The following is an 11,825-nucleotide window of genomic DNA, read 5'->3' on the forward strand; positions in this document are numbered from 1 at the left end:
GCATACATACGAAGTCAGTCACCAAAGAGAGAGAGAGAGAGAGAGAGAGAGAGAGAGAGGGTTACAAGGTGTTACAAGGATTAGGATGTCTCAAAGACTTGTTAATCCATCCGAGTAGACATCGTGTGCTCACTTATCTGCAGGAGCAAGTCTTACTGTGCATTCACAGTGTCCTAATGAGAGAGAGAGAGAGAGTATAATTTTGGGTTGTGATCAAAACCTTCAGTTACCCTCCTAGAAAAATAAAGAGAGAGAGACACACACACACACACACACACACACACACACACACAGACAGACGACAGACAGACAGACAGACAGACAGACAGAGTATAATTTTGTGTTGTGATTAAAGCATTTAGTTACCTTCCTAGAAAAAAGAAAGAAAGAGAGAGAGAGAGAGAGAGAGAGAGAGAGAGAGAGAGAGAGAGAGAGAGAGGGAGAGAGAGAGAGTATAATTTTTTGTTGTGATTAAAGCCTCCAGTTACCCTCCTAGAAAAAGAAAGAGAGAGAGAGAGAGAGAGAGAGAGAGAGAGAGAGAGAGAGAGAGAGAGAGAGAGAGAGATCGTACGTTTATGGATTTTGGAAATATAAGTCCTGTTCAGAAATAGTAGTATTTAAGACCTCCTATTGCCTTGGGAGAATAAAATGTATGTATACATATAAATGTATTAAGAATGTATTTTTTCCACGTTGCTATTAACGTTATTCATTTGCATAATATTCGACGTTGTAGACGTTTCTGGTTTTCAGATGACACGTCAAGGGAGTGAAATTAATATTGAAAAATATCGCTTTTTGAGAATTTTTTTCTTTTGGTTTTAACTTGTTTAATCTTTTAACCTCATTGGTCAACAATAGAGGCTAATGTAAGGTAAATCACTGTTCGTATCCAGGAAATATTTCAAAAGTGACGTTTTGTATTTGTCGTAGAAAAAAAAAAAAAATGATGATACTAATAATGCAACAACCAAAAAAATAGAATTTATTTTTTATCCTTCTGAAATTTTTTGAAAACTATATTTCGGCTTCCTCAACCTCTTGTATCTATTTTTCCCCCCGGCCTCTATCCTTCCTTGCCCCCCCAAAAAATAAAATAAAAAAATAATAAAAAAAATAAAAACACGAACCTTCTGTAGTGAATCGAGAGCAAGTTTATTCCTATGTTTAACTTTGCATGTAGCTCACTCAGCCTCGTTAAATATTCTGTTTAGAAAGCAATTTGCCCAACCCACGTTCTACCACATACAGAGTAATTTGGAGAGTCTTCCAAGGCGAAAAATAATCCCGGGCAAATTTGATAGTTCTAATTCAATGAGAGAGACATCAAAAATGGAGAAGATAAACCTTGGGTTTTATTTTTATTTTAAACCACGTTCAGTCTCACTGAATTCACGCTTTCAAAGACAAGGTAGTCAGGTGAGTTTTTTTATATATAAGGATTTAAAAAGTGTTTTTCTCTTGAATTTTAAACCTCTGGCGCTTGAAACGAAGAATTTATGCTTTCAAGGAAAAGGCATTTGGAATTTTTTTTTATAATTATTGTTATAAATTTTCCTTTTTAATTAGATCCTAGGGTCGATTTATACATCATTTTGGTTTTTTGTGCTTATATTTTACTAAAGTTGTCTTCAATTTCACGTTAGAAATGGTATACGTATCATTATTAGATACGTTTTCTGTTTTCTGTAAAAGGAAACTATTGAGATTTCTTTCCCTGTCCGTCCGCACTTTTTCTACCCGCCCTCAGATCTTAAAAACAACTGGGGCTAGAGGGTTACAAATTAGTACGTTGATCATCCACCCTCCAATCATCAAACATGTCAAATTTCAACCCTATAGCCTCAGTAGTTTTTATTCTATTCAAGGTAAAACTTAACCATCTGGCAACTATATAGGACAGGCCACCACCAAACCATAGTTAAAGTTTCATGGGCCGCCGCTCATACAGCGTTATACGCTGTACATAAAACTCGATTGCGCGGAAGGAAATTCGGAGGATATTTTACCTGATCTTCGGTGAAATTTCACAAACTATAGTAGATTCACATCAACCATGCATCTGATGTCGAGGTTAGTCCCTTACGACGCTCCTCATTGGCTGTTAATAAGCCAGTCACGGGCTGGAAACTCTCAGTCTCTCTCGAGAGAGTTCACATAGGCAGGATGTATGCTCCACCTCCCCTAAGGGATAAGGCTATCAAAAGTATCCCTCGGGAGAGTTTTAACATAGATGCTGCCTATGTGAACTCGCTCGAAAGACTGAGAGTTTCCAGTCCTGTGATTGGCTTATCAATAGCCAATCAGGAGCGTCGTAAGGGACTGGTCTGGGCATCAGATACACGGTTGATGTGAATCTACTATAGTAGTAAAATTATATAATTAACGCTTTGAATCTGCTCTTCCTCTGCATGAACAGAGAGGAGGTTTTGAATAAGAAAATAAATCTTCTCTTCTTAAAAGAAATATTCTGCTGATTTTGGAGGTTGATATTGCAGATTTACGAGAATGACTTTCATCCATCTTCATCTGTTATGGGTATTTAGACAAAAAATTAATAAATAACTAATTAAATAAAAAAAAAGACCTTTTGAAATGGAATATTTTTTCTACCCGTAATTGTCATTTGAAATATTACTTATTTGACTCTCCAAGCCTAGTTAATATCTATTTGAATATTAATCGTTATGAAGAGATTGTAAAACATTCTATATATATATATATATATATATATATATATATATAATATATATATATATATATATATACATCTACCAAAACCAGATATGAAATAAGCCATTCAGTATAATAAAAATACAATAAAATATATGACCCCGACTAGGAATCAAGCTGTGCAAATTTAGAAGCAGAAATGTTACAGAATTTGATAGCTGCCTCTGTTTTTCCGAATTTCAGATCAGTGAAGGTTGCTCAATACTTAAGCACTTATTGTGTTTGACGGAAAGAGTAGGGAGTGTGAAAATTCCCATAAACAAAATCTCTTGATGTGAAGAGACCAGCTGGAGGTTTTGCTGCTGTTCTACTTATTAAAGCTGACAGTGTATCGAACACGATTGGCGCTATGAACTTTCATGGAAAATGCCAGCCACGTTTTGAGGATTACTTTTAACTATTTTTTGGATATTGAAAATTCTATGTAGGCTTGTTTTAACCATTAGAAAGATGTTTAAATGCAATTCTAAAGGCATCATTATTTTTGAGTCAATATCATGAGTACTGTTAGGTTTCGAATCGTTTAAAAGAAATTTATATTAGTAGCTGCAAATGTGGTATTAAACTATAAAGATCCCGACATAGCATACGTTTGGTAGGTTTTTATATCAATAAAGAGAAACCTATATGTAAAATCAAATAGTTTCTTTATTAGAGAGTATAACATCATAAATTTTATTAGGGTTTTAAATTATAGAAGGGAAATCTATATGTAGTTTCAAATATAGTTTCTTCAATTGAGAATACATTATCATGAGTGTTGCTAGGGCAGAAAATTATTACAAAGAAATCTATAAGTAGTTCCAAATGCTGTTCATTTGATATAGAATCCCTTATAATCGCTATTAGATTTTGAAATCATTGAAGATAAATATATACCTAGTTTTAATTACAGTTTCTTTGACGCAGAATCTAACATCATATGTTTTGCTAAGTTTTTAAAAAAATTGAAGAGATATCTATATGCATTTCCGAATATCTTTTTCGTGATGTAAAATCGAAAATATTGAGTTTTGGTAGGTTTTTATATCATTACAGAGCTATCTGTATGTATTTTGAAATGCAATTTCTTAAAAAAAAAAAAAAAAAAAAAAAAAAAAAAAAAAAAAAAGTCCAAAATCATAATTTCTGATTAGGCAGTAATTCACTAAAGAAATAATCCAAATATACTTATATAGCTTCATGCAATTTCTTTAATACTAAAACCAACATTATAACGTTTTTTTAGGCTGAAGGAAGGGGACACTGAAAAACCAATTGACCAATTTCAGGACCAAACTTGTAAATGCCATGGTAAAACACACTAAACAATAGTCCCACTATTCACTCAAATAGAGCCACACTTTCAGCACGAAATCATTTACCCAGTTATCCACGCTTTGGAGTGACATGGGACCGGCCACAATGAAAATGAAAACGGTTCTCATAACAAATGAAAAGCCTTCACTTGCCATCACTGTGTAGTCATGAATGGTCAGTCCAGCTGCTTTGTTTTTCCCCTTTTTAATTTTTCACTTTTTTTTATGTTTCACGAGAACTCGTGATTTAGCTATTGTTCAGTTGAATGATTCTTTACGTAGTGGGAACAAGTTACGTTTGCCTTGTGAATATTGATTGTTTGTGTATGTACTCTCATTCTATCAAGAAAAAACAAAAACAAACAATAACTGAATAAGAACTTAAGAGTATTTGTTATAAAGAATTATACTAACATAAAATAGATGCATTGAAAAAAGAAACAAAGGACAATTAAATAAGAACCTAAGAATATTTGTTATAGAGAATTATACAAGCTTAAAACAAATTAATTCACATTTATCTTTTAAATACCTGCTGTGTTTGAATTAACGTTCATCCACTTGAGAAAATAAAAATAACTGTAATAGGACAAGAACTTAGATATATGACTTATGAAGAATTAAAGTATATATATTTTTTATTTGATTAACTCGCAAGATGAATAGCTAATATTGGGTCTGCCTCTGGAAAAATTCTGAATTCATTGTCCATTTGAAGTAACAATTAAAAACGAGAGTAAAATCTTATTATCCCTAAAAAGGTAAAAAAAAAAGAAAAATTGACAATTGCTCATTTGAAGGTAATATTAGCATATGAGTGACTGGTATACTCTGGCTAATTTACATTAGTTATGTCCTAACACCTAATACTGAAATAAGTTCTAGGTGCAAACGAATTCATTATATCTAGTTAATTCCAAAATATCAACACGACTAAATCTCTCTCTCTCTCTCTCTCTCTCTCTCTATGTCTATGTCTATGTCTATGTCTGACGGTTTATCAAGTATCCCTGCTTTCGCTATTAAGCGTTCAGACGGGATTTCCAAATCACTTATATTATAGTTAAAAATTTAAAAGTCTATGTAATGTAAAGCGGGTTAATTGCATTTGTCTCAGTGTTATAGCTGAGTGAAAATAAATGGGTTTTCAATAGCTTTTTGAACTGAAAGATATTTCCAGCACACTTAACTGATGCCGGGAGTTGATTATACAATCTAGGAGCGCAGTGCTTAAAAGTTCTCGTACCAAGAGTGGTCGTTGCACGAGGCTCATCAAGTCTGAAATCATCACGGGAAAGGCGTGTATGAACACCAGGCCCTACTACGTATCTTTTCAGGCAACCTTTAAGATACAATGGCTCTCCCGTGTTAATAGCTTGATATGTTAAGACGCAAAGTTTAAAAATAATCCTTGCTTTGACTGGTAACCAGTGTAATTTAATTAAGGTTGGAGTAATATGTTCTCGCGGGGATATACCAACAATTAGTCTAGCAGCTCTATTCAAAATCATTTGAAGTTTCTTAAGGACGATAATTAGGTAAATTGTAATACAACGAGTTACAATAGTCTACTCTGCTAACTACCAAACTATTAATTAGCAGTTTAGTGGCATCTTCGTTAAGATATTTTCTAATGGATGCGATATTCCTCAGATGATAATTTGCGGTCCTAACCACATTGTTAATATGTTCATCAAATGTCAAAGAACCATCAACTACTACCCCGAGATCTCTGACTTTATCAGTTAACAAAATATTTTCCTTATTGATGGAGATGCTATTAACGTTATCAAACCTTCTTAAGTTATATTTAGTGCCAATTAGGATACATTCAGTTTTTATTTTCATTTAGTTTCAGCTTTTTCTTTTGCATCCATTTCGAAACATTCTGCCATAAGTCTATCAATAACAGCTTGATCTTCAATAATGTCATCTACTATTAAATAGAACTGGGTGTCATCAGCAAAAAAATTTACATTGAACGCCATGTAATTTAAATATCCAAGACAACTCGATGTATAAATACTAAAAAGAACCGGGCCAAGTACGCTTCCTTGTGGAACACCCGTGGTGAGCTTTCTACTTCAGAATATCTATCTTTAACCTTCACCTTGAAAGATCTATTCGATAAATAGTTATTAAACCATTTAAGAGCATCCCCATCGATCCAATAGCAGTCATATCCTCTATTAACACTTCATGAACCACTGTATCAAAAGCAGCGCTAAGATCTAGGAGAATAAGCAAGCTACATTACCGTCATCGGGAGAAACCTAACAAGTCATTAATTACCGGCACAAAGAGCTGTTTCAGTAGAATGGAATTTCCGATAAGCCGACTGATCTTCAGGAATAGCTCCAATTACTTTTAAGTGCTGACTGAGTTGATCTAAAACGGAAGTCTCGATCATTTTTTGACAAAAAAGACAAGTTAGAAATTGGTCTGTAAGATTTCAATTCTTGATGATCAAGGGATCCTTTAAGAGATGGTTTTAATGATAGCAACTTTTTCAGAGGACGGGACTAAGCTCTTAGTAATACTCAAGTTGACTATTCGAAGCTGCAATTGCAGTAACCTATCTATGTTCGGGGCGTCGATGACCTCATTCATTGGAAAAGGATAGTTACTGCAATAGGAGCGGCCAGAACCAATGAACATAGTTTTGTAAGCATCGAGTGAAATTGGCCTAAACTGCAAAAACTTTGAGAAAGGAAAATCAGGAAAGTAAGGATAGGGGCAAGAAACATCAGTTTGTGAAGTTACAAAGTAAACAGGCAACCTTTGACTCAAAGAATTCAGCAAATTCATTTGCCAATTCAAGCTCAGACCTCCCGTCTGGTAAAACATGCCTCTTAATTTTCCCTAAAAGTTCATCGAACACAGAATACAGCCTTTTGATATTGGACCCAACCTCAGTTACTTTTTCATTATAATATGTCTTCTTTACATCTCTTAATAATCTATTTACCTCATTCCTAGCTTCCACATATAACATTCGATTTCTCTTTGTTTATGCTTATGCCAACGTGACTCTGCCAACCTCCGTTTTTTCCTAGCTTCCCTAATTGCAGCATTGAACCATGGGGAGCTGTCTTTTATGACAATATCTTTCTCCACCACAGGGCACATTTTATCATATTCTTTGGAAAATACAGAAAAAATATACAAAGCAACAAGACAGACTACACATTCACTTACAGAAATATTTCTACTACTATTTAAGTCAGTACATCCACAGGGTTTCATTATATTTTTCTTCAATAACAGTAACACCCATATATTAGTACAGTACAGTCTAATAACCGTTTGTTCCTAAATTTTTTTGTTATTTTAGTCCTAAGTTTACTTGGTAATAAAGACTGAAATATCAAACATAATAAGCTTGTGGTAAAAAGAGATAGAAAAAAAAAAAAAAAATCTGGCTCCACTATCAAATTCATAAAGTAATTATCACCCGTAAGCAAAACACAGCATCCAAAAATATGATCTGACCTAGAGGTAAAATCATTCACCTTATTAACAAAAATTCATATTGTTCATTATATCAATAAAACTTCTTTACATTTGTATCTCTATAATCCTCTAACCACATATTAAAATCTCCACATATATATACATACATTTGTCATTTTCAAAACAATCCAAGAATACAGAAAAGTCTTCTAAAAACGTAGCCTTGCTTAGCTGCGGAGGACGATATACTACTAAAAAAAAAAAAATAAAAAACTGTACATTATAGGCCTTAAAACTCCAAGGCTAAATACTCAAAACTCACAAACGCTCCAACAACCCTAGTTTCTAACGTTTGTAAATGTTTTGGATAAAACAATGCCAACCCCACCTCCCTGACCAAAATTACGTGGTGGTGTGAAAAAGTTTATGAGTGTCCGGCGAATAGTTCATTAATTTTCAATTATCAGTAGCACTTAGCCATGTTTCTGTTATAGCGAACACATCTTATTCCTTGTTCGCAGATTAATTCTCTTAATTCTGTTTTGTCTTGTTGCGTACTGACTGCGCATTCAGTAAGCACATTTTATTCTTCTATTACTGGAATCCATGATCAGTCTGTTGGGCAATTCGCTTCCTCTCAGCAACATTCGATGGACAATTCCAGTCAAAAACAGCATGTTGATTATCGGAGAGGTTCATTCGCGCACAAATGATGACATTTCAAACTTTCAGACTGACAATGCCTTGTCTCATGATCAGCTCCGTTACAACGTCCACATATCCGAGATCCATTCGAGGCCTTGACTCATACATTTGGACTCAAAATGACCATATCCTTGACAGTAGTTACATATTATAACATGATAACTATCCCATACCTTATGTCGACCAAAGTTGGTGAAAAGTATATCTCCATTTTCCGTATACCTGCGTCTAATGATAGGTGTACATTTAAAAGTATAATTATACGATTTACCATCTTTAGCTTCTCTAGTTGATACTAGTTTCATATCATCTGGACTTACTTAATACCTTGAAATATGTTATTCTTCTTCAAAATCGCAGGCAAGACGTCATCCATCTGTTCTTGATTACTAACATTGGCAACGGTGATTTTAGGCGACATCTTCTGAAGTACAGTTGAACATAATTTATGGTCATCAGCTGTCTGGTCCAGAGTTCGTTTAGCATTTTCTCTTGTTTTCTTGTCTGGAAAGTCAACGACCAGTGAACCTTTTTTCTAGTAGGCTTTACGTTACTTATTTGAATATTCCCAAGGACTTTTGTTAATACACCTTTCTTCTCTTCCATTGTGGTAGCTTCATTCTCATCTTCATCAGCAATCAAAATCAATTCTCTCTTTCACCACGTCAGAATAACTTGGTTTCAAATCCACTTTACGGGTAGCTCACCAGTAAACCCCCAGCCTAAGAAATTGATTTTCCGTCTTCAGTTCAATTATTTGTTTTTCTAATGAAGCAAACATATCTCTTGCCATTAATTCTAACGTTTCCATTTTTCGGCCAAGCTCATTCAAGGTAACTGACTCCGAAAAATTGGGCTCACATCTTCTACAGTAGAATTTAAGACCCTTACATCCAATAGAAATTGACTTCTCTACTGTAGTCTTCCATAGATATTCCCTCACATTTCGATGTACTTTCCTGTTACATGAAGAGCAGTCCAGTTGGTTATCATCGTTTTGACGATCGCAATAACAAGATGCCATTTCACAAGAAAACTCTAAAACTTCACTTTCAAATCTCTCTTTGGATAGCAAATTCCCGAGATGTATATTATTATTGCACCAGCCGTGTTTTTTTATGTCCCTAGGTTAGGTTAGGTTAGGTTAGGTTAGTTCAAAGAAATATTTGAGAGGTAATTTGGGTTTGGGAGCCATAATGGAATTTTTCTCAGGACGATTATATGGTTAGTTTTTAGATATGGCGTCCTATTTTTTTCAGGGAGGGGTCCTTACTCGGTTACAGTTTGGGAATATGCCCCGGGTCCTGTGGTCTAGCGTCGAGGACACTTGTCATATTAGACAAGGAAAACCGGGCACCCATTCCAAGTAACAACTAAGTGATAAGACCATTAAGCTTAAACGTTTGTTAGTTCGCTTTACCAAAGGGGTGAATTCTATTCCTGTCTGACCTACGACAGTGTTAGGTCAAAGGTCAAATAGAGTTAGTATGAGGATAACCAGAGGGAAAAATTATTGACCTGGGCAATCAGCGCGCTGTCACAAATTCAAGTCATCATACTCTAATTAACTGGGAGGATGTCATCGAGGGAATCCTTATTCCATTTTTGATTAGGACATTTCATCTTACGCACCCACTCTTTCTCTCTCTCTCTCTCTCTCTCTCTCTCTCTCTCTCTCTCTCTCTCTCTCTCTCAACCGTGTCAATGTATTCATAATTGACGCCAAGAGAACAGAAGTCAAATAAAATTACACACACACTCACACGCACACACACACCACACACACACACACACACACACACACACATATATATATATATATTATATATATATATATATATATATATATATATATACTATACTTTAATATTACAATGATCGTTAGCAGATATGGAGCTGACCTCCTAACCACATACTATATATATATATATATATATTATATATATTTATATATATATATATATATATATATATATAATATATATATATATAATTATTGCTGTTAAATATATATATTCTGTTAAAATACAATTCCATCTAATAACAGGAACCCACGAAAACGCCAAAATGTAGAAGATAAATACTCTATTTCGGATACCAGCTGTGTCTCTCTTCAGGCAAGTAATGACTGAGAAACGTTATAGAAAATGAGTCACTTATATGAAGATGTCTACAGTCAGCCATTAAGTCACCCCAGTTGACAATTTCTCTTTCATCTTCTTAATCGCTGGTTGGAAAAAAGATTTGAGTCCCACAATCCTGAAATTAATACAACATAGACACTCAAGTTTAGGTATGGCCAACAGAGCTCAGATATTTTCATCCACATAAACAGCCATAATCACAGAATAAACTGAAATTTGCCATGTATAATTCATAGTAGCAATTGTCAGTTCAAAAGCCAAATGGTAGAATCAGCTTTGATTAAACAAAGAAACACAATGCATCTTTCCACAGGATCGTGGGACTCAGATATAAAAAAAAAAATCTTCCTCCAACCAGCAATTAAGAAGATTAAAGAGAAATTATCAACCGGGGTGACCTAGTTAAACGGCCTACCTGTGGATGGAACTCTTGGTATGAATACAGCCATTTTTGTAACTTTTTTCATTCATTACCTACCTAAAGAGAGAGAGACAGCAGTCTCTGTAATATAGTACTTACTCTCTATATTTTGGCGTTGTTCAAAATAACAGAACCTTTTTTTACCAGCCATATATATATATATATATATATAATATATATTATATATATATATATATATATATATATATATATATATATATACATTTATATATATATATGTATAATATATATATATATATATATATATATATATATATATATATATATATATATATATATACATACTACCTAGGGTTATAATTAATGATATATTGCCAATATGTTCGCTGTGACCTATTGGAATGTGGAGAAGCAACGACCCAAGAAAAGCTGATCAATGGTTTCTGTGGGTGGCGTGAGATAAATCTGCATAGTTAGACAAGTCAATGTACTCAGTTCATGAACTCTCTTCTCAAAGTGCATTTGGGAAACTGGTTGTAGCCAGTAATGTGAGGCGTTGTCGAACTGTGCATTCGTATGTGTGCGTGCGCCACTTCCTTTTAAAATGTATCATACGCAAGTCTATGGGGGATTTTGATAGAGGCGTCTTTGGAAGAAAGGCAGGATGCAGTGGTGCTCTCCGAAAGTGTTGATAATATAGTGTGTTAAATATTCCGGTTGCTTGGGTGAGTTTTGAACTGTTTTAGCCAAAGAGTGGCTTGTGATCTATTTGACATTTTATGGGAATATTCAATCTTTAATCTCTGATTGTTAAACTAGTGTGTTGTACTTACTGGGTGATCTTATGTCTTTGAAACAGACGGTTCTGGCAAGGAACTATTTGGGGACCGAGGGAGACATTTGGTGTGACCAATACAGTTTAGACATTTTACTGTGGGGTTTTTAAGCTAGTCAGTAAGACTTGGATCATTATCTTTTGTTACTTAATAAATGTATTTATTATTAATGCACTTTTTACTTTCTTCATTTTGGTTACCTGTTGAGAAGGAGGAGAGAGGAGAGAGGAGAGAGAGAGAGAGAGAGAGGTATCGCTGTTGGAGAGAGATAGAG

The sequence above is a fragment of the Macrobrachium nipponense genome, chromosome 18, assembly GCF_015104395.2.
Source record: "Macrobrachium nipponense isolate FS-2020 chromosome 18, ASM1510439v2, whole genome shotgun sequence".
NCBI lineage: Eukaryota > Metazoa > Arthropoda > Malacostraca > Decapoda > Palaemonidae > Macrobrachium > Macrobrachium nipponense.